This window comes from Triturus cristatus, chromosome 2_1 (genome assembly GCF_964204655.1).
Source record: "Triturus cristatus chromosome 2_1, aTriCri1.1, whole genome shotgun sequence".
Taxonomy (NCBI): Eukaryota; Metazoa; Chordata; class Amphibia; order Caudata; family Salamandridae; genus Triturus; species Triturus cristatus.
Genome location: NC_140581.1, coordinates 898,180,909 through 898,202,417, shown reverse-complemented (window position 1 = coordinate 898,202,417; position 21,509 = coordinate 898,180,909). Strand labels below are relative to the sequence as shown.

Here is a 21,509-nt window from a genome sequence, read left to right as displayed (position 1 = left end):
CAAACTGCCCAATATATCCTAGGAAAACGTAGTTAAGGTAACATATTCCACACTAAGCATTACAGAAAACAGACTAATCTGCCTTGAAAAAAAATACATACATCTATATACATATATACACACACATATATATATATACACTTATATTATATACATATATATATACATATACATACACACACACACATATATATATATATATATATAAAACACCTCGTTACTTCAATGAGATGGAATCGGCACTCCTGTGGTTCTTAACTTTGATTTATTTACTTATAAGCGACACAAACATCCACGCATTTCGGCTGCTAGACACAGCCTTGTTCACGATTATATATATATAGCGCCAGTAGTAGTAGTGCGAGCCTCCTTGCACACAAAGGACAGGTGCAGGCGGTCCATAGAACAGCAAAGCAAGCTTCCTTCAAATTGCCACTTCGCTTAGAACTCTGAAAAATGGTCAGACTACAAAGATGGGTTCAAAATGAACAAGACTAATAGCCCATTGGGATGACGAAGACAGGGCGTAACTAGTAAGTGAAATGGATAAGAGTACTTCTGACACCAAGGTGGGCCAGGGTTAGGACTGATCCCCACGGTGTTGGTGTGCGTGGTTTCGTGGCTGGTAGGGAATAATGACCAGAAGCTGAAGATAGTTACAACGGTCCTCTTATTCAGTGCTCTAGTGCTCACCAAGTTTCTCTGCATATTTATTTTTTATTATGAAACACATTCTCCTATCAAACAGTAGCCTAAAAAAGAGACGCATCCCATGCACTATCACGTCGGCCAAGCTGCGGTATAGACAGACATACCTCTTTCAACTAAGAGGAAAACCTGGCCTGGATTTTGCCAATTCTGAGCAATGTTTCTCTTTGTGACAAGAAGAGCAATCCACAGAAGTGCCATCTTGTACCTGTTGCTGTCAAGGTCTACATGAATTTGAAGGACCACCTAGGGTTCTCAAGGAAGCCACCAACCCAGAACCTCTCCGATCAATGAGAAAACACCTTACCAGAAGGGGGCCAGTACTCCACACCACCCCACAGTATGCAGCACGCCCTGCGATTCACCAGGCAGTGAAGACAGCATGATGATTCCACTAACACTCTTTTCTATAATCTGGGTCTTGTAAACTATGTGCAATGTAGCTACTGCAATTTGATAAGTTGAAACTGTGCTGTGACTTAGTGCCGTAACAAAACCTCCGGGGGCCCCCTTGCAAAGTAAGGTGAAGGGGCCCCCATTACCTATTACCTAACTGCCTTGACTGCTTCTGAGTCTTTTGTTTGCAGATGGCCAGTCCAAGGGGACCCCCTTTGAGTTGAAGGGTGTGCCCACCGGGTGTTGCAAGGGCCTCCGTTACGCCCCTGCTGTGACCGTAGACTCTTAGGAGGCAAACCTTCGCTCTAATCCCACCTGATGGTTCTTGCTCACTCCATCAGAGACTTCAGAACAAAAACGTTTCATTTATTGTGATAACAATGCACCACTGCAGAGGTTGCAGCCACATTCTTTAGAGCCCAAGCATCCACCAGAAACTGTGTTTCTGTCTCAACATGCTTCTGGGGAAGGGGTATTAGAGAAGCCAGAGGAAGGACAAAACCCAAACAAGTCTGTATGCTCTCTTTCACACAATAAATACTAATGCTGTAACCTTCAGCTAAAGAGAACAGGCCTTAACCTAGGAACGCATCATGGATACAAAACTTGATATTCTACAGCCTACTAGCTCCAAGCCACCAATCAGCCACTAAATAAGCAAATCATGGAAATCAAAACTGCCCAAAGTGAGGAACAGAGGGACAGAAGGAGGTTGTAACTTCCATGGTAGAATATGTTTGCGATAAAGTAATACGGTGCCAAACATTGGAATTTGAAATAACTGTGGGCTCGGACTTAAGGAATTGTTGGAGAAAATAAAAGTCAACATGCCATTTCCAAAGAACATTTGGTAATGGTGTGTAGGGACAATATACAAAGAAAGTTTTAGGGGTCCATTCAAAGATTTACTTAAAAACAGAAAGGCTAAAATAGACAATGTGTAACACAAGTAGGCAACACTTGATAGATTTCATAAATACTTTCTTAGAATGAGGGTATGGGTACTCTCCAAGACGTTTGTGGCTTAAAGCAAAACACAAGTAGTAAATTGGACACAGAAACCGACAAAAAGATCTGTGACTGTCTACAGCTAATACGTACGCATTTCTAGAAGGTGGTTGGTTAAAGTTGGAACCACAGTTCTTTTCAGAAAAATAAATTAACCTCAACTGAAACCACACTCATTAAAACTGTTAAATATCAACACACACAATACTGTGCAATTAAAAAAGGTTGCCATAACACTACCTCCAGAATGTTTTACTGGGTCCTGTGCCATGACATCTGCACCCAAAATATCAGCGGAACAGAATACGGCGTCATGTGCCATACACAGATTTATTGCAACTAAAAGAATGGAAAGTTTGGAGGAGGGGAGGGAGTGAGTATACAGCACCACACATTTATTGTCAGAAGATAGACCATTTGTTAAAATGGATAGCTGCATGCACTTATGAACCTACCACAGGTATTTCAAGACAGAAAATAGGATTTCTCTGGAACTACAGTATGAAAGGGTAAGTTGGCAAATTTACATCATATTCAAACCACAAATATATTTTTAATTTTCCTTACTCATATCTATTTCAGAGGACTGTGTACAGTTAGGTGTATCTCAGGCATTCTAGAGTAAAAGTCAGCTTCCTGAAAATTGTTATCCAATCAGGAAGACTCTTTCGAATCTAGAGGAATATGATGAAATCAGATATTGATTGTTAGGCCTATTCAATAACTCCAAACACACAAAAGGAAATAGGAGGATGCTATCCACTAGCAATTGTTCCAACCCATCGTACTTCTGCAGCTTTCCAAGCATTCTAACCCATCGTTCTTTTTCCCACCATGCTACTTCAGATTAGATCCAGCCATATGCAAATCAGTCTTGACCGGGATCCAATAGGAACAGTCCAGCCCGAACTGCAAAGCCATGTCCTCTCAAAACTGGAACGCAAGCAACCCAAGACCAGTTTTACCCTGATTGGGGCTTTTCAGTTGGGTGTAGCTTGATTTCAACAGCACAGTGAGCAAGAGGACCACGTCTGGGCATACCCTTGACCACATAGGGCGGTGCATCAAACATACATAAGGTGAGGGAGGATGCTTGCAATAAGTCGAACCACTGGCAATCACTCAGGGTAGAATTCCAACCCATCATTCTTTAGCCCACCATGCCACCTCAGATTAGACCCAGCAATTGGCAAAACCTCTTGACTCTGCTCCAATAGGAAGAGTCCGGTTCAAACTGCCAAGCCAGGTCCTCTCCAAACTGTAACACAAGCAACCCTAGTTCCAGCATCTTGCTCACACTGCATCCTATTTCTGAACTTGGATTGTTTCCAATTGTGTTACTGACTGTGTTCTCACCACTCCAGCCACATAGCAGTTACACTATAACTTAATACCTTTTTTGTGTAGAAAATCTACGTTACTCATAAGTCCCCTCTTCTAAAATCATATCACAATGCCTCATTTACAACTAGACTATAACTGGAACTAATTTGGCTCCTCTACACTATTAACACCACTAGGGTCTTGGTTTCTAATCGTATCTTGCTGGTACTCCAGACAATATAGACAGAGATCCACACCCATAAGATATTTGTTTACAGAGCTTGCATTGTTTAGGTAGCTCTCGTCTGAACTGTCTCTGATCTGCTTTATCCTTTTGAAGATAAAACTGGACGAAAACACTTAGTTGCTACACTGCCCCTGTATGTCCCTTAATTTTTTTTTAGAATAATTAGGAGGGCCCAGTAGCTGCAATTTGCTACCAGGCTGCTCCTTTCCCAAACTGTGCTTTAGCCCACATTTCATTTATTTGTTTAATTTAGTGGTTCAAGATATATGACTACAACCTTGGAACAGCAAATAAAAGCAAGTACTGGGAAAACCAATAGGTTTCGACTATGAGCTCTAATGGCGTTGGCAAAGATTTGTTGTCACGCTGTACAGCAGTGCGACAATGTAAGACGAGTGAGCAGGGAAGTACACTGACAACTCCGGGATGGGGAAACACATGAACAATGGGGGATGGGTGTGTGGCTATGGGGAAGAAAACAAACAATGGAAGGTGGGTGAGCGGCCATGTGGATGAGGAAGTACACAGACAACAGAGGGTAGGAGGGAAAGGGATGTGGACACACATCAGGTATAAATGTAGCTTGACTATGGGAAGCAAGAACAGCAACGGAAGGTGGGTGGGAGGGAGAGAGGATGAGGGGAGAAAAGAGAAAGAGAAAAACCAAGTACATGATGGTGGCAGCTAAAAAACACATGCACTCTTGTAGAGTGTTTAACCAAGGCTTCTCCAACCAGTGGCTCGTGATCTACTGGCAGCTCTCCAACTCCCTGTAGGTAGCTCTCCTGTGTGCAGCCCAGACTACTACAGTAGAAGCTTAGTTGAAGAATTATATTCATATCAAATTTGGAAAGTGCGTAATCCAGATAAAAATGTGTCTATTTTCAGACCTTATAAACTGTTTGTGGAGGAAAATGGTTGCATTTCAAAAATACATGTACAATTGATATGTCAGTAATAAATCATGTGGTGTTGGGGAGACTTGTTACTAATATTACCTTGGTGCCAGGTGCATTGCAGCTATTGCTGTTATGTATTACACAAGTAGAGACATTCCATATTAATAAAGCCTTTTTATTTTACCTTACTGCTGCCAACCGTGAAGAACTGAGGTGATCACCACTGGTAATCTTGCATTTGATGGCCACTAATGTAATCTTTTCTAATGTGGTCACAGTTACAGTTTTAACAATATTATTAGCTCGGGATGATTTTCATTGAACATAAGTAGCTCTCATTACAGAAAAGGATAGAGACTCCTGGTTTAACCAAAAAGGAAAAATAGTGTCTAAAAAAGAGCAGTGATAGGACATAAGTAATGGGTCCATGCTCCAGAGGGTGGACAAACACCAGAAGAGGAAGGATAGCTAATGGAAGCAAATGAAAGTAACAATAAAGCCAACCAATGGTAAGCAACAGGTGGGCTCTAAGCTCAATTGAAGCTGACAATATGTCTTGCACCAGACACAGCATGAGCGCAGTTTTAGGTATAACCTAATTAAATCACGGCTGCATCATGAACTATGTGCATGCATGGTGATGCATCCATGTGGCCATGTCATCATGCTTGGGGTGCCTTAGGCTAATGATGAATATGTGCACATACATGTTCAGCATCGACCGTCACTATTTTTAAAATCTTTTTTTAACACATGCTGAACAGCATCGGAAAAGAAGCACTGGCAAAGCCAAAAGGAAAGCACTATTGGCTATGTTGTAAACTGCTTCTAATTCTTCCCGTTACTGCAATTGACGATCTGTTTTCCAAGTGACACCTGCAAGAAACAAATCTTCCATTCAATCTCCTCTGTGTTTTAAACAAATATTTCGAAAATGATAAGCAATACTGCAGAGTCATGTGCTGCTCATCCCTGTGGTGGCACACTGTTCAAATACACTGAGCTCCATTCATTAGCACCATTAATGAACTGTCACGTAGCCAGCATTCAATCCGGTCCCCAGAAAAAAAGACCCAAAGCAAGACATGCTTGCTTACCTTTTCACACTCTATATGACTTTGGACGTTTCCGTTGTATTCCATTTGCTGTTGCTATTTATTCCGCTTCCGAGTCAAGTATCAAACACACCACAGAAGTGACATGTGGAGTTTGTAATCTGACACTTACAAGATACAGTCCAGGTTTTCTTTGCCTTGCAATGGGAAATTCATGAAACTTTATCTAGTGTGACCAATAAACTATATGCTCGCTTGCAATGTAACTCCACCTTCCTAAAAAAATCCCAGTGAATGTAAAAGGTAGCCAAATACCAGCACGAATGAGTGGTAAGTATGAAGGCCTTTAGAGGTACGGAATAACTCTTGTCCCCACATTAAACTGAATTATAGAACTGCCTGAACACAGTTCTTACTCTATACCACGGGTCAGTGCCACTCATCCCACAAAACTGTGGACAACATATGATTACATTTTCAAACCACTCCTGTATGAGGGCTGGCCATTTACTCAAGCTAACTGTGCCCACTGAGCTTGCACAAGTTAAAAGGGCCAACAGATACAAACTGTCAATTCTTAAAGTCACATACCAAGAACACCAACCTAAAAAAGGACAAAAAGTGGAGCCATGGGTTAAACACGAGACAGAAAAACATTATTTATGAAGAAAAATAATAGAAATCATGCTGAAAACTGATGCAAGCTGTTGGACCTGTCAGCCCTAGGGTGGTCTCCCCTTCTATTTTTGTATCGTGCCTCATTTTTTCCACCCTCATTTTTGTGTTGGACTAGGTCTCCGGGCGCCTTTTCATTGCCAGGCAGTGTTAAGGTGCAGGTGCTCCCTTCTCCCAAGATGGCTGCCACAGACCCCTGCTACTGCAGGGTGGTCGTTTTTCATAGTAGCACCCTAGCTGCCAGGAGCTGGCTGGGACCCACAACAATGTTGCGAAACCAGCCCGCCTTTTTGTCCCATAGTTAGAGTGGGGAAGCTCCTGTAAGAAGCTGGAACCTTCTAGAAGGGAGGTGGGGTTTTACTTTTGCCGCCTTGGCTAGAGGTCACCTGACCTAGGGCTACTTAAGAGTGGGAGGGAAACTTGTGTGGTGAGTTGGCCATTGGGGTGAAGCAGAGCTGGAAGAATCCACCAGGAGTGTAGGCGGTAGGGCCTAGCCAGGGACTTATGCCTCTGAGAGTGACAGGATTTAGGTACTGCCTCTTAAGTGAGTGAGGTGCCCTGTGAATCCCACTGATCTTGCCCAGTAGTAGGAGGACCCAGAGACTCTCTGCCAGCCTGACTAGGAAGGACCTAGTCGCCCTCTCCATCCCTACCCCTGTAACAGAACCCCCTTAAGGGCGCCAGATACATCTGCGCCAAAAGACTTCATTTGTCAACTAAGAACTGAAACCTAACTTTAAGAACTGAGACTGCATGACAAGAGCGAGCTGTAAGCCTTGAATGCCAGAGCTGAGACTGCGTGTCCAAGCTACCCTAGTGACCAAAATACTAAGCCGATTGCCAAGTCACCGGGGATCGACCAGGTACTAGCGCTGTGACCCCCGCGCTTCCTGCCCTGGTCTGGGACCCCCGGCAGCGTGCTCCGCTGAGCACTTTACCCCATCCTTAATTTGAGCCCCCCCCTGCGACGACGGAGCCAGCGCGCTCACCGCCGCGGCCTGGAGGCCTGGAGGAGTGCCCTGCTGTGTCGCGAGGCCCAGGCGAAGTCCGGGGCCCCGTCGCTGCCGTCGCAGCTGTGGGAGGAGAAGCGCAAGGTCGGGGCCGAGTTCCCCCAACGTCGTGAGGACGGACGCCTGCTGACGCCGAGACGGAGGTAAGCCCGGAGGCCGAGATCCCCCCTGGTGCGCCCCCTGCTGGTCTGGAAACCGCACCGCACTTGGCCCGGGTCGTCCCCTCCGTGGGAATCCCCTCCCCTGCCTGCGCGACGGAGAGACCCCGCCGAGGGATCCTGTCCGTGTCCCCCCTTCTGTAAGACTGAGAGCGGTGCTAAGTGAACTGCACCGGAGCATAGGGACCCGCTCCGCAAGTCCTGTCAATCTCCCCGCTGGAAGCCGCCTAAAGAACTGACTAACATTACCCTCGTGTGGCGCTTCCCGCCACCGACCCTGCTTCCCCCACCGGAGTGACAAGGGATGCGAGTAGCGCACTGTGTTACCTGTTCTGCTCGAAAGTATTCACATGCCAGTGATCGCGAGTAGCGCCTTGTGTTATATGCTCTACTCGACAGTAATTACATTACAAGGAAATGCGAGTAGCGCCTTGTGTTATATGCTCTACTCGACAGTAATTACATTACAAGGAAATGCGAGTAGCGCCTTGTGTTATATGCTCTACTCGACAGTAATTACATGCTCTACTCGAAAGAAGTTGTTTGCCAGGAGATGCGAGTAGCGCACTGTGTTACATGCTCTACTCGATAGTAATTGTTTGCCAGGAAATGCGAGTAGCGCCTTGTGTTATATGCTCTACTCGACAGTGATTACATGCCAAGGGATGCGCGTAGCGCATTGCATTATATGTTCTGCACGAAGGTAATGCCATACCAGGATCACGAGTAACGTATTGTATTATATGCTCTGCTCGACTGTAATTACCTGCAAATGGTTGCGCGTAGCGCTTTGTTTTATATGCTTTACTTCACAGGACCAGGGGCCATCGATTACGAGGAGCGCTCAGTTCCACAGGCGCCATGTTAGTGAGCCCAATGTGTCCCCGTTCAAGTATTACGCTTAGTTAGACGGCCGGTTCAGGGAAAGACTTTCCGTAAGCGCGCACAGCGCTAGAACAAGGTTAGGCACTGCATAAATATCACCCAGAGTGTCGAATGTAGTGTCATGATGGTATTATAATTCATGTATTACCTTGTTATTTCCTGAACTGCATCTGACCAGCTAAACTTGGATAAACTTGAAGTATTTGCATAATTTAACGGTGTGGCGTCCCTTATTGTGTGTGTTCCTAGTCCATGAGAAGCGTGTGGTGTATGGTTGCTTAACACATCGCGCTCTGGTTGCCCGACCGGCTCGCGCCACGCTACCGCCTATAGGGCCTGGTGACCCCAGGTTCCTACATTGTTGGCCAGCGGTGGGATCCTTGGGACTTGTGACCATACAGCACTCTTCCGTGAGGCGAAGAGCGCCACAATTAAACGCCTATCCTACATTTTTTTTTGTTCCACAGCTCAGAAACCATTGTTGCTGGATCATTAGTTCCACTGTCCAGGTAGAGAGTGCGAGAAGCCTGGTTAGCTATTGACTGTTGCCTACACCCTAGGAATTTTCTCCTTAGAGTCTAGGTCCCCACCTGCCAGAATGGAATCCCGGCTAGCGGACCTCGAGGGGTACACCGTGAGGCAACTGAGGGAGTTCGCGCAGGAGTTGGGGGTGCCTGGGATGCGGAGGGCCAAAGCGCCGGAACTCCGTACCGCCATTAGGGCATGGGTAGAAGCCCACCCAGAAGGGAGAGGGGATGAGGGACAGGAAGCGCCAGAGGCACCTCAGGAGGAGAGCGCCCAGGAGGTCCTAGACATCTTGAATGTAGACATGTCTGAGAATGTGCCCCCAGGAAGACGTTCTGGGGCCAGTAGTAGGACAGGGTCCAGGAGGAGCGCGTCTCCAGAAGAGTACGAGGACAGGAGGGAAGAGAGGCGACTAAAATGGGAGCTGGCCAAATTAGAACAGGAGAAAGAAAAGGAACTTGCCAAATTAGAGCAGGAGAAAGAAAGAGAAATGGCCAGATTGGAACAGGAAAAGGAATTAGCAAAATTGGAATGGGCAATGGAGGAGAAGAAGCTGGCGCACGAGCTTCAGTTAAAAGAGCTGGAGCTACGCGCCCTCCAATTGAATGCGTCTAATAAAGACAATGGTGGCAGCATACCCAGGGAACCTCAAGAACCAAAATTCTACCTACCCAAAGAAGTCATAGCCAATTATACATTAGGGGATGACATCATGAAGTGGTTGGAGGCATACGAGGTAGCCTTAACGGCCCATGGGGTACCCGAGAGTAACTGGGGAGGTGGTCTCTACCGGTATATACCTCCCACTGTTAGGGACACCCTGTTATATTTGGCCAAGGCGGATCAGGTTAAGTACGCCCCCATGAAAGAGGCCTTATTAAAGAAGTTTGGCCTCAACCCCGAGAAGTATAGGCAGAAGTTTCGTGGCAGCCATAAGCTGTCCACCCAGACATGGGTAGATTTTTTTGATTACGCAAGGAAGGCACTAGATGGTTGGGTGCGTGGCAGCAAGGTACAGGACTACCAAGGGTTGTACGATCTTTTTTTAAGGGAGCACCTCTTGGATAAGAGCTTTCCGGAGCTGCGCCAACATCTGGTGGACCGCAAGCTGAAGGATCCTCGAGAGCTTGCGGAGGAGGCAGATATTTGGGTGAGCACCCGGGTGTCTCACAAGGGCCCCGGGGGAGATGGCTCGAAAGGTGGACAGGGTTTCCCCCAGAAGAAAGAGGGGGGAGATAAAAAGGTGGAGTTCTCGAAAGGTCCCCAAAATAAGTTTGGGAAGGGAGTAGGAACCCCACCCCCGTCCAATTCCACAAGACCCACTTACCCTGACAGGAGTCAGCAGCCAAGGATTGTGCGGTGCTACGAGTGTGGGGAGATTGGACACTACAGAGGAGATCCCAAGTGTCGCAAGCGACCACCAGCCCCATCGGGCGTGAAGAGTCCCGGGGTGAGTAGTATAGCGCTGGGGTTGGAGCTGCCCTTAGATAGGGAAGGGGAGTGGACAGGCCTGACACTGGTTTCACTCGGGGATAGAGAGGTGGTCCCCGTAGTGTCCCTGCCCCCGAACACTGCTAAATATCAGCAGAGGGTGAGAATTAATGGGGAGGAGGTGGAAGCTCTGAGGGACACAGGGGCCAGCATGACCACTGTCGTGCGGCGGCTGGTGTCCCCAGACCAAGTAGTCCCCGAGGAGTTCCATCCGGCCGTATTGGCTGACGGCAGTTTGAGTCACTATCCAGTGGCTCGTGTTCCATTTGAGTGGGGAGGAGTCAAAGGCCTACTGCGAGTTGCTGTGAGCCCTGCCTTGCCTGTGGGGTGTTTGCTAGGGAACGACCTGGAGCACACCAAATGGAAGGACGTCGAGTTTCACGCTCACACTGAGATGCTGGGATTACCAGGGTGGACTTGCGTAAGCACGCGGTCCATGGCTGCCCGGCATGGAACTCACCCGGAGTTGGAGCCTGGAATCATGGCCCAACCCAAACGTGGGAAGAAGAAGGAGGTAGAGGACATGCCCCGTGAGTCGGATGGGGAGGCTGCAGAGGTGCCCCCGGAGTCCGCGGAGGTAGATGTCCTTCCTGTGGAGGACTTGCCGACCCTTGCTGACTGGCAAGTGGAAGGAGGGCCTACCCGGGAGGAATTTTGTCAAGCACAAAGGACGTGCCCCACTCTTGAGGGTATGCGGCGGCAGGCCGACGCGCAAGTGGCTAGTCAGGAACTGGGAGGTTATCATGTGTATTGGGAGGATGGTCTCCTATACAGTGAGCCCAGGGTGCCGGTACATGGATCTTCGAGGGCCATAGTGGTCCCCCAGTGTTACCGGGCCTTCCTGCTGGAGTTAGCGCACGAGATCCCCTTAGCTGGACACCTGGGCCAGGACAAAACCTTTGCACGGTTAGTCCCCCATTTTTATTGGCCCAGGATGAGGATTGCCTCAGACGCCTTTTGCAAGACCTGCAAGTCTTGTCAGGCTAGTGGCAAGACTGGGACAAAGTTGAAAGTCCCATTGGAACCGCTCCCCGTGGTCGGGACCCCTTTTGAGAGGGTCGGTATCGATATTGTTGGGCCATTGGACCCTCCGACCGCAGCGGGACACCGGTTCATCTTAGTTTTGGTGGACCACGCCACAAGGTACCCACAGGCTATTCCTCTGAGGACCATCACTGCACCGGTGGTGGCGCGGGCACTGTTGGGAATTTTTACCCGAGTGGGATTCCCGAAGGTCGTGGTGTCGGACAGAGGCACCAATTTCATGTCGGCCTACATGCAGGCCATGTGGAAGGAGTGTGGAGTGACCTACCGGTTCTCCACCCCTTACCACCCCCAGACTAACGGGCTTGTAGAGCGCTTCAATAAGACATTGAAGGGGATGATCCGAAGCCTTCCCGAAGGCTTGAGGCGTAAATGGGACGTCCTCCTCCCCTGCTTGTTATTCTCCTATCGGGAGGTACCGCAGAAGGGAGTCGGGTTCAGCCCGTTTGAATTGCTCTATGGCCATCCCGTTAGGGGTCCCCTCAGTTTAGTGAAAGAGGGGTGGGAGAAGACTTCACAGAAGCTTCCCCGTGACATTGTCAGCTACATGCTGGCGTTCCGCAGCCAGATGGCCAAGCTGTGGAAGGCAGCCACAGAGAACCTGGAGGCTAGCCAGACCGTAATGAAGGAGTGGTATGACCGCAACGCTCGGACGGTCGAGTTGGACGTTGGACAGAAGGTGTGGGTTATGGAACCTGGAGAGCTTTGTGCCCTCCGGGACCGGTGGACTGGCCCGTTCGACATTGTGGAGCGGCGAGGCCAGACCACATACGTTGTGGATGTAAAAGCCCCCCGTCAACCCCTCAGGGTGCTCCACGTCAACCGCCTGAAGCCGCACCATGAGCGATCGGAGCTTGCTCTCCTTATGGTGACGGATGGGAGCGAAGAGGAAGAGAGTGAAGCTCTTCCTGACCTTCTTGCGGCACAAGAGAAGGATGGTTCGGTGGAAGGTGTAGTCCTCTCCCCATCCTTGACCCCAGAGCAGCAGAGGGACTGTCGCCATGTCCTGGGACAGTTCGCCTCGTTGTTCTCCCTCACGCCTGGAATCACTCATTGGTGTACCCATGATGTGGACACAGGGGATAGCCCCCCGGTGAAGAACAAGTCTTACCGGCTTTCTGACCGAGTGAAGGATAGCATCCAGCGTGAGGTGGCAAAGATGCTGGAGCTGGGGGTGATAGAACCTTCCAGCAGCCCGTGGGCTAGTCCAGTGGTGTTGGTGCCGAAAGCGGCCCCACCGGGTACGACGCCAGAACTTCGGTTCTGTGTGGACTACCGGGGGTTGAACTCTGTCACGAAGACAGATGCTCACCCCATCCCACGTGCAGATGAGCTGGTGGACCGGCTGGGAGCAGCCCAGTACCTCAGCACCATTGACCTGACATCCGGATATTGGCAGATTGCCATGGCCGACGGAGCACGGGAGAAGACAGCGTTCTCCACCCCAGAGGGCCACTACCAATTTCGAGTGATGCCCTTTGGGCTCAAAAATGCTCCGGCCACATTCCAGCGGTTAGTGAATCAGGTACTATCTGGCCTGGAGTCCTTCTCAGCAGCCTACTTGGATGACATAGCTGTCTTCAGTAGCAGCTGGGAGGACCATCTGCGACACCTCCAGGAGGTATTGCAGGCGCTGCAACGCGCTGGCTTAACTATTAAAGCCAGCAAGTGCCAGATTGGACAGGGATCTGTCGTGTACCTGGGACACCTGGTGGGCGGAGGTAAGGTGCAACCCCTCCAGGCCAAAATTGAAACCATCTTGGCTTGGGAGCCCCCCAAGACCCAAACAGAGGTCCGAGCTTTCCTCGGCCTCACTGGGTATTACCGCCGGTTCGTCAAGGGATATGGTACCATCGTGACCCCCTTGACGGAGTTGACCTCAAAGAAACAACCTCGCAAGGTCATATGGACAGCTGCATGCCAAGAAGCCTTTGATACGCTGAAAAATGCGATGTGTACAGCTCCAGTACTAGCAACACCAGATTTCAGCAAGGAATTTATTGTACAGACCGACGCCTCAGAGCACGGCATAGGTGCGGTGCTCTCGCAACTCAACACCGAGGGCCAAGACCAACCTGTGGCCTTCATATCTCGAAGACTTCTCCCTCGGGAACGGCGATGGAGCACCATTGAGAGAGAAGCCTTCGCGGTGGTATGGGCTCTGAAGAAGTTGAGGCCATACCTCTTTGGCACTCAATTCCTTATCCAGACCGACCACCGCCCCCTTCGCTGGCTCATGCAGATGAGAGGCGAAAACCCCAAGTTGTTGAGGTGGTCCATTTCCCTACAGGGGATGGACTTTCGGGTGGAACATCGGCCCGGAGTTGACCACGCCAACGCTGACGGTCTCTCCAGGTTTTTCCGCCTTAGTGAAGAGAACTCCCTAGAGGTTGGGTAGCTCTCCCCTCTTTCGGCTGGGGGGGACGCATGTTGGACCTGTCAGCCCTAGGGTGGTCTCCCCTTCTATTTTTGTATCGTGCCTCATTTTTTCCACCCTCATTTTTGTGTTGGACTAGGTCTCCGGGCGCCTTTTCATTGCCAGGCAGTGTTAAGGTGCAGGTGCTCCCTTCTCCCAAGATGGCTGCCACAGACCCCTGCTACTGCAGGGTGGTCGTTTTTCATAGTAGCACCCTAGCTGCCAGGAGCTGGCTGGGACCCACAACAATGTTGCGAAACCAGCCCGCCTTTTTGTCCCATAGTTAGAGTGGGGAAGCTCCTGTAAGAAGCTGGAACCTTCTAGAAGGGAGGTGGGGTTTTACTTTTGCCGCCTTGGCTAGAGGTCACCTGACCTAGGGCTACTTAAGAGTGGGAGGGAAACTTGTGTGGTGAGTTGGCCATTGGGGTGAAGCAGAGCTGGAAGAATCCACCAGGAGTGTAGGCGGTAGGGCCTAGCCAGGGACTTATGCCTCTGAGAGTGACAGGATTTAGGTACTGCCTCTTAAGTGAGTGAGGTGCCCTGTGAATCCCACTGATCTTGCCCAGTAGTAGGAGGACCCAGAGACTCTCTGCCAGCCTGACTAGGAAGGACCTAGTCGCCCTCTCCATCCCTACCCCTGTAACAGAACCCCCTTAAGGGCGCCAGATACATCTGCGCCAAAAGACTTCATCTGTCAACTAAGAACTGAAACCTAACTTTAAGAACTGAGACTGCATGACAAGAGCGAGCTGTAAGCCTTGAATGCCAGAGCTGAGACTGCGTGTCCAAGCTACCCTAGTGACCAAAATACTAAGCCGATTGCCAAGTCACCGGGGATCGACCAGGTACTAGCGCTGTGACCCCCGCGCTTCCTGCCCTGGTCTGGGACCCCCGGCAGCGTGCTCCGCTGAGCACTTTACCCCATCCTTAATTTGAGCCCCCCCCTGCGACGACGAAGCCAGCGCGCTCACCGCCGCGGCCTGGAGGCCTGGAGGAGTGCCCTGCTGTGTCGCGAGGCCCAGGCGAAGTCCGGGGCCCCGTCGCTGCCGTCGCAGCTGTGGGAGGAGAAGCGCAAGGTCGGGGCCGAGTTCCCCCAACGTCGTGAGGACGGACGCCTGCTGACGCCGAGACGGAGGTAAGCCCGGAGGCCGAGATCCCCCCTGGTGCGCCCCCTGCTGGTCCGGAAACCGCACCGCACTTGGCCCGGGTCGTCCCCTCCGTGGGAATCCCCTCCCCTGCCTGCGCGACGGAGAGACCCCGCCGAGGGATCCTGTCCGTGTCCCCCCTTCTGTAAGACTGAGAGCGGTGCTAAGTGAACTGCACCGGAGCATAGGGACCCGCTCCGCAAGTCCTGTCAATCTCCCCGCTGGAAGCCGCCTAAAGAACTGACTAACATTACCCTCGTGTGGCGCTTCCCGCCACCGACCCTGCTTCCCCCACCGGAGTGACAAGGGATGCGAGTAGTGCACTGTGTTACCTGTTCTGCTCGAAAGTATTCACATGCCAGTGATCGCGAGTAGCGCCTTGTGTTATATGCTCTACTCGACAGTAATTACATTACAAGGAAATGCGAGTAGCGCCTTGTGTTATATGCTCTACTCGACAGTAATTACATTACAAGGAAATGCGAGTAGCGCCTTGTGTTATATGCTCTACTCGACAGTAATTACATGCTCTACTCGAAAGAAGTTGTTTGCCAGGAGATGCGAGTAGCGCACTGTGTTACATGCTCTACTCGATAGTAATTGTTTGCCAGGAAATGCGAGTAGCGCCTTGTGTTATATGCTCTACTCGACAGTGATTACATGCCAAGGGATGCGCGTAGCGCATTGCATTATATGTTCTGCACGAAGGTAATGCCATACCAGGATCACGAGTAACGTATTGTATTATATGCTCTGCTCGACTGTAATTACCTGCAAATGGTTGCGCGTAGCGCTTTGTTTTATATGCTTTACTTCACAGGACCAGGGGCCATCGATTACGAGGAGCGCTCAGTTCCACAGGCGCCATGTTAGTGAGCCCAATGTGTCCCCGTTCAAGTATTACGCTTAGTTAGACGGCCGGTTCAGGGAAAGACTTTCCGTAAGCGCGCACAGCGCTAGAACAAGGTTAGGCACTGCATAAATATCACCCAGAGTGTCGAATGTAGTGTCATGATGGTATTATAATTCATGTATTACCTTGTTATTTCCTGAACTGCATCTGACCAGCTAAACTTGGATAAACTTGAAGTATTTGCATAATTTAACGGTGTGGCGTCCCTTATTGTGTGTGTTCCTAGTCCATGAGAAGCGTGTGGTGTATGGTTGCTTAACACATCGCCCTCTGGTTGCCCGACCGGCTCGCGCCACGCTACCGCCTATAGGGCCTGGTGACCCCAGGTTCCTACATTTAAACATTATTTATGAAGAAAAATAATAGAAATCATGCTGAAAACTGATGCAAGCGAACACAATTTAACTATATGGAGGCCAGCTTCAAGAATTAAAACGAATCTGAATTGAGCATATGCAACAAAGTGGGGAAGAGCATGTGATTGTGATCTGGAAGCACACTCACACCCTCTTTTAACTCTTCCTCGCTGAATTAATATCTTTATATAGTCATGACGTGTACATCAGGCAATCCAAGAGACTTGGTATCTGTGGGAATTCAAAATGTAAGATAAGTAGAAATTACAAAAAGAGCCCACGTCTCAAAACTGTTGCCAACACAAAGGTTGCAAAATATTTTGAGCAAGTGGTCTGAGGCCAACTGTTTACATTTCTGCGACTGTGCCAAAATCACAAACCGTGAACCAAGGGTCAACAGAAGGTTGCTCCATTTATAGGCTGCCGCCATGACTGGAGTCAGGCTTTGATGCCAACTGGCACTGCCTCAATGTTGACCTTACAACTCTAATCATTCCACGGTTCTGGCCTGGTGTCAGTTGACATTCAAGATGTTGTTAATCTGTCAGGCGACCAGGAGAAAGCTTAAACATAAAGAAAATACAAAATAAAACAGTCACGTACCACTGAGTGCAACAAGCTAAATCATCGGTGCAGTTTGCGAGCTCTGAATGCGTTCACCGTCATATTGGGGCATTCACATCATGAAAAAACTCAGCTTGTCTATGTCTCCATTTAAAAAAAATCTACTTGCTTTTTTCAAGCCCGATTATTATAAATGGATTTCAGGCAATAATAGACCGGACTGCAGACAAGGAAAAATAACACTAACTACAGTTTTCGTAAACACTGTCTGAAATCAAAAGATACATTTGTTAAATATTTCCTTAACCAATAAGAATCCAAGTTTAGCACTGCATAGCCTAGCAGCATCTGGATAAAAAACGTAAGCCAGGGAAGGAGTTTGGAGTCGCAACAGCAACAAATCTTGTAAGAATGCTCATGTCAAATGTGTTCTTAAGGTGTTCCATTGCAGCACAGTTGGTCTTCATAACTGAACAAACCATAGATATTTCTCGGTCTGTAATTATACATATTTATTTTTCGGTCTCCTTATCTGTATTTATTATGTGTTTTGCGAAAAAATTAACCTGAAACTTTAATTACACATTAATTTAACCAATAAAAGTACATTTACAATCCGATACCTTGTGGGTTTTACTGTTATAGTGGGCCACATATAATGCACCACTCATAGACAATACACCCCTATGACAATTAACATTTTAGTTCACATGCACCAACTTCATTAGGAAAGCTTCCCCTTTTTTATTTTAACACCCCTCTTCGTCACTCTGTCTAAACACCTATTGGCCATGACTGATAACTTCAAATATCACTTAAAAATATCGATGTCAGGAGGAGCCTAGCACGCATCCAAGATGGTCGCGTGAGCACAGGGCTCCCCGGACCCTCGCTGCTCCTCGGAACTTATCCTGACTTTATCCTGACTTGGTTGACGGATTCTGGAAGATGAACGTTGGCTGAACCTTAAACTCTTTTCAGAAACCAAATCGGACCTGGGAGACCTGATCTATGGTGGTTTGAACTTTTGAGGCCCGACTGATGGCTGTGCCCGGTGCGAAGGTGAACGGTGGAGCCGGGGCATAGTTGAACAACAACGGCATCGGGGCTGCGCCAGCGGCCGTCTCATCACTTTCGGTTTCACTTTTGGATCTCTGAGTGGCTGGACAGTGGAGTGGCTTTGTGCGGCTGGGTTTTCACTCGGCCTTCGCTTCGTGCCTTTGCCTCCGCCTGAAACCAGTGTGCCCATTGACTTTGATCCTCTCGCACCGCCACATTGCGGTCCCTGGTACGGCCCGTGTCGGCTTCGCCTGTGCCACTTTGACGCTTCCTCGGTGGTCCCCTTCGGCGAGCGTGGTTCAACATGGGAGGCAGAGGGGATCCCGAGAGGCGTAAGACCAAGACATCCCTACGTGGGGGACCGGTCCAGACCAACAACATGGACCGCTACACTCATGGTAAAGGGTCCCCTGGGACGGCCAGTGTTCTCCCGGATGACGCTGGGGGTGTTCCGTCATCCCCTCCGGATTTGTCACTGCAGGACATCATGGGCGCCATTAATGGCATCAAGGAGACCATCGCTAAGCAGTACGAGGCCTTGGCCCGTAAAATCGACACGGTGGCCATTGATGTTACGCTAATTCGGGCGGATCTCTCTAAGACCAATGAGAGGGTTCAATCGCTGGATTTGCGGACGTCCACCCTTGGTACGGATGTGTCGGATCTGCAGACTGCTCTCGGCGACCTCAAGTCGGCCAACGACCTGATGGCCCGGCGGCTGGAGGACTTCGAGGGACGGGCTCGACGCAATAACATCCGCGTCATAGGTGTTCCAGAGACCTCCGACAATCGCCCGGTGGATCTTGTGGTTGAGGAACTCATCCTCAAACAGCTTGCCCCCGCTGGCCTGAGTAAGTTCTTTGCCGTGGAGCGGGCCCATCGAGTCCCGGGCGGTCGGTCGCGACCGGGAGCTCCCCCGAGGCCTATTGTCGCAAAACTTTTTCATTACAGAGACCGCGATGCGATTCTGCAGGCCTCACGGGTACATGGCCCGGTCCGATATGAGAACTCATCCGTTAACTTTTTCCCGGACTTCACCCAACTTGTCCAGAAACAGCGGATGGGTTTCCAGGGGGTGAAGCGCCGTCTCCGGGACCTGGGTCTTAAGTACTCGATGCTTTTTCCTGCCAGGCTCCGAGTGGAATACGAAGACTGGACTACCTTTTTTGACTGTCCTGCGACTGTGAGTGACTGGCTGGATTCTCTGCCGGACCGGGGTGACCGGCCTGGGCCTTCTGGTGGTGCCGAGGGTGGTGGGCCTCCTTCGGAGTGACTTTTGGTCCTTGACTCTGACATTTTGTTTTGTTCGGCTGGGTTCTACTTCTTTTGTACATTTTGTTTAATTATGATCTGTGTTGGGGGCGGGCAGGGACGGGTCCCTTTCCTCCTCCGGGGTCTTTTCGTAGAATGGGGTTTGTAGGGCGACAGGCACACTGCAAGTTGGGGTGGTTTTCTGGACCGCAGGGGTGCAGGGTGGGGGGAGTTGAATTTGGGGGGGGGGGTTGGTAGGTGGGTGGGGTTGTTTGGATTTGTGTTTTTTGTTTTCAAGGCAAGGTATTGGCTCTGCTTCAGTTTCTGGTGTTGCGCTATTTGCAGGGGGACCCTTGATCTACTGGAGGGGATGGGGGGGGGGACGGGTTGAGACTGATGTCCTGGAACGTCAACGGATTGGGGGATCGTATTAAACGGGGTGTTGTGCTGCAATATTTGCGTCGTTTGACTCCTGATGTGGTACTCTTACAGGAGACGCATCTGGTGGGTAATGTTTGTCATACCATGAACAGGGGGGGGATACCGACTTGTGGCCCATTCCGGTTTCACCACTGGCTCTAGAGGGGTGGGCATTCTTCTGCGATCTTCACTTCCGCTAGAGATCACCAGGGTTGTCCTAGACGATAGAGGGCGCTATGTGGCTCTGACTGGGAGGTGGGAGGGACAGTCCCTTTCCTTGGTTTCGGTTTATGTTCCCCCGGGCCTCCAGAACTCCACTTTCTCAGACTTGGGTCGTATGCTGCTTGAGCTTCCTGACAGTCTTTTGCTTATGGGTGGGGATTTTAATTCGGTTGTTTCGGGTGATTTGGATCGCCACCCGCCCAGGGCCCTCCCGGCTGCCCAGGTGTGGCTCGGCGGACTCTTGGATACCTTCGGTCTGGTGGATTGTTGGAGGTTAATGCATCCGACACAGTGTCAGTATACATTTCACTCTGGGGCCCATGGGAGTCTCTCCAGATTGGATTATTTTCTTATGCCCGCGGCCCAGACTGCCCGGATTCGAGAGGTGGAGCACTTGGCCCGGGGTATCTCTGATCATTCCCCACTGTGGTTGCTTTTCGACACCGGGATGCGGTCCGCTGGGCGGATCGCCCCTATTAACCCCTGGTACTTGCGAGACCCCAAGATTCGTGATAGCCTTGTTAAGTCGATTGATCAGTATTTTCTCGAGAATGAGGGGTCGGTGGTGTCCTCAGTGTCTCTGTGGGAAGCCTTCAAAGCAGTGCTCCGAGGGCATGCCCTATCCCAGATAGTGGAGGCTAAGAGGGTTAAGAATGAGGCGGTGGTGAAGCTGGAGACTGAAATATCGGGGCTGGAGGCGGCTTTGGAGACGGGGGTCACTCAGGATGGGCTTCATGCCCTCAGCTTGAAGCAGTTTGAATATAAGTCTCTTGTCACTGATGCTGCCAAGATCATGTATAGGGAGCAACAGGGTAGGTTGTATGATGCCGGGGACAAGGCGGGTAAACTGATTGCTTGGTTGGATAAGAAGGAGAGAGTGAATCGTGTGGTCCCGGAGCTTCGGGTTTCGGATGGAGTGTGTGTGACGGACCCTGGTGAGATTGTGGAGTGTTTTGCTGACCACCTCCGGGCGTTGTACTCCCCGGTGTCTGATAGAGATGAGGACAACTCTCGTCTCTTGCTGCGAGATATTGCCTTGCCCGGCCTATCCGTCGAGGACCGTGAGCAGATGGATGCCTCTCTGTCTGTCGACGAGATTGCTACCGCGATTCGTTCCCTTCGCTCGGGCAAGGCTATGGGCCCCAACGGACTGCCGATTGAACTGTATAAACTACGCCCGGATAAAATCGCGCCCTTCCTCCGTCGTATGTTTCTGGAGTCGCTCGAGCGGGGTTCCCTTCCCGACGACCAGCGTCTGGCTACTATAGTTGTTATTCCCAAGGACGGTAAGACACGAGACCGCTGTGCCTCATATAGGCCTATTTCCCTACTAAATGCCGAACCGAAAATCCTTGCCAAGGTCCTCGCTAATCGCTTGCTGAAAGTTATATGTGATTTGATACATCCGGATCAATGCGGCTTTATCCCTCATCGTAATACCGCTCTCAACTTGCGGCGTCTACATGGCGTCCTCGCTAGGGCGGAGTACTTCTCTGAACCGGCCATATTGGTTTCCTTAGACGCCACGATGGCCTTTGATACCATCGAGTGGCCATTCCTTTGGGCCGTATTGGCGAAATTTGGCTTAGGGGAGGGATTTATTAGTTGGGTGAAGCTCCTCTATGCTGGTCCAATGGCTCAGGTTGTTGTTAATGGGCGGGTTTCTCGGCCCTTCGCTCTCGGGAGGGGCACTAGGCAGGGGTGCCCGTTGTCCCCTCTGCTCTTTGCTCTCGCCTTGG

At 50.1% G+C, this 21,509-nt stretch overlaps 1 protein-coding gene across 1 annotated transcript in view; it reads right to left on the bottom strand.

Annotated features, from left to right (window-relative positions):
- AGTPBP1 (ATP/GTP binding carboxypeptidase 1) overlaps nt 1-21,509 on the bottom strand; it is a 1,256,713-nt gene that overhangs the window by 924,411 nt on the left and 310,793 nt on the right. The gene's annotated exons all lie outside the window — the stretch shown is intronic.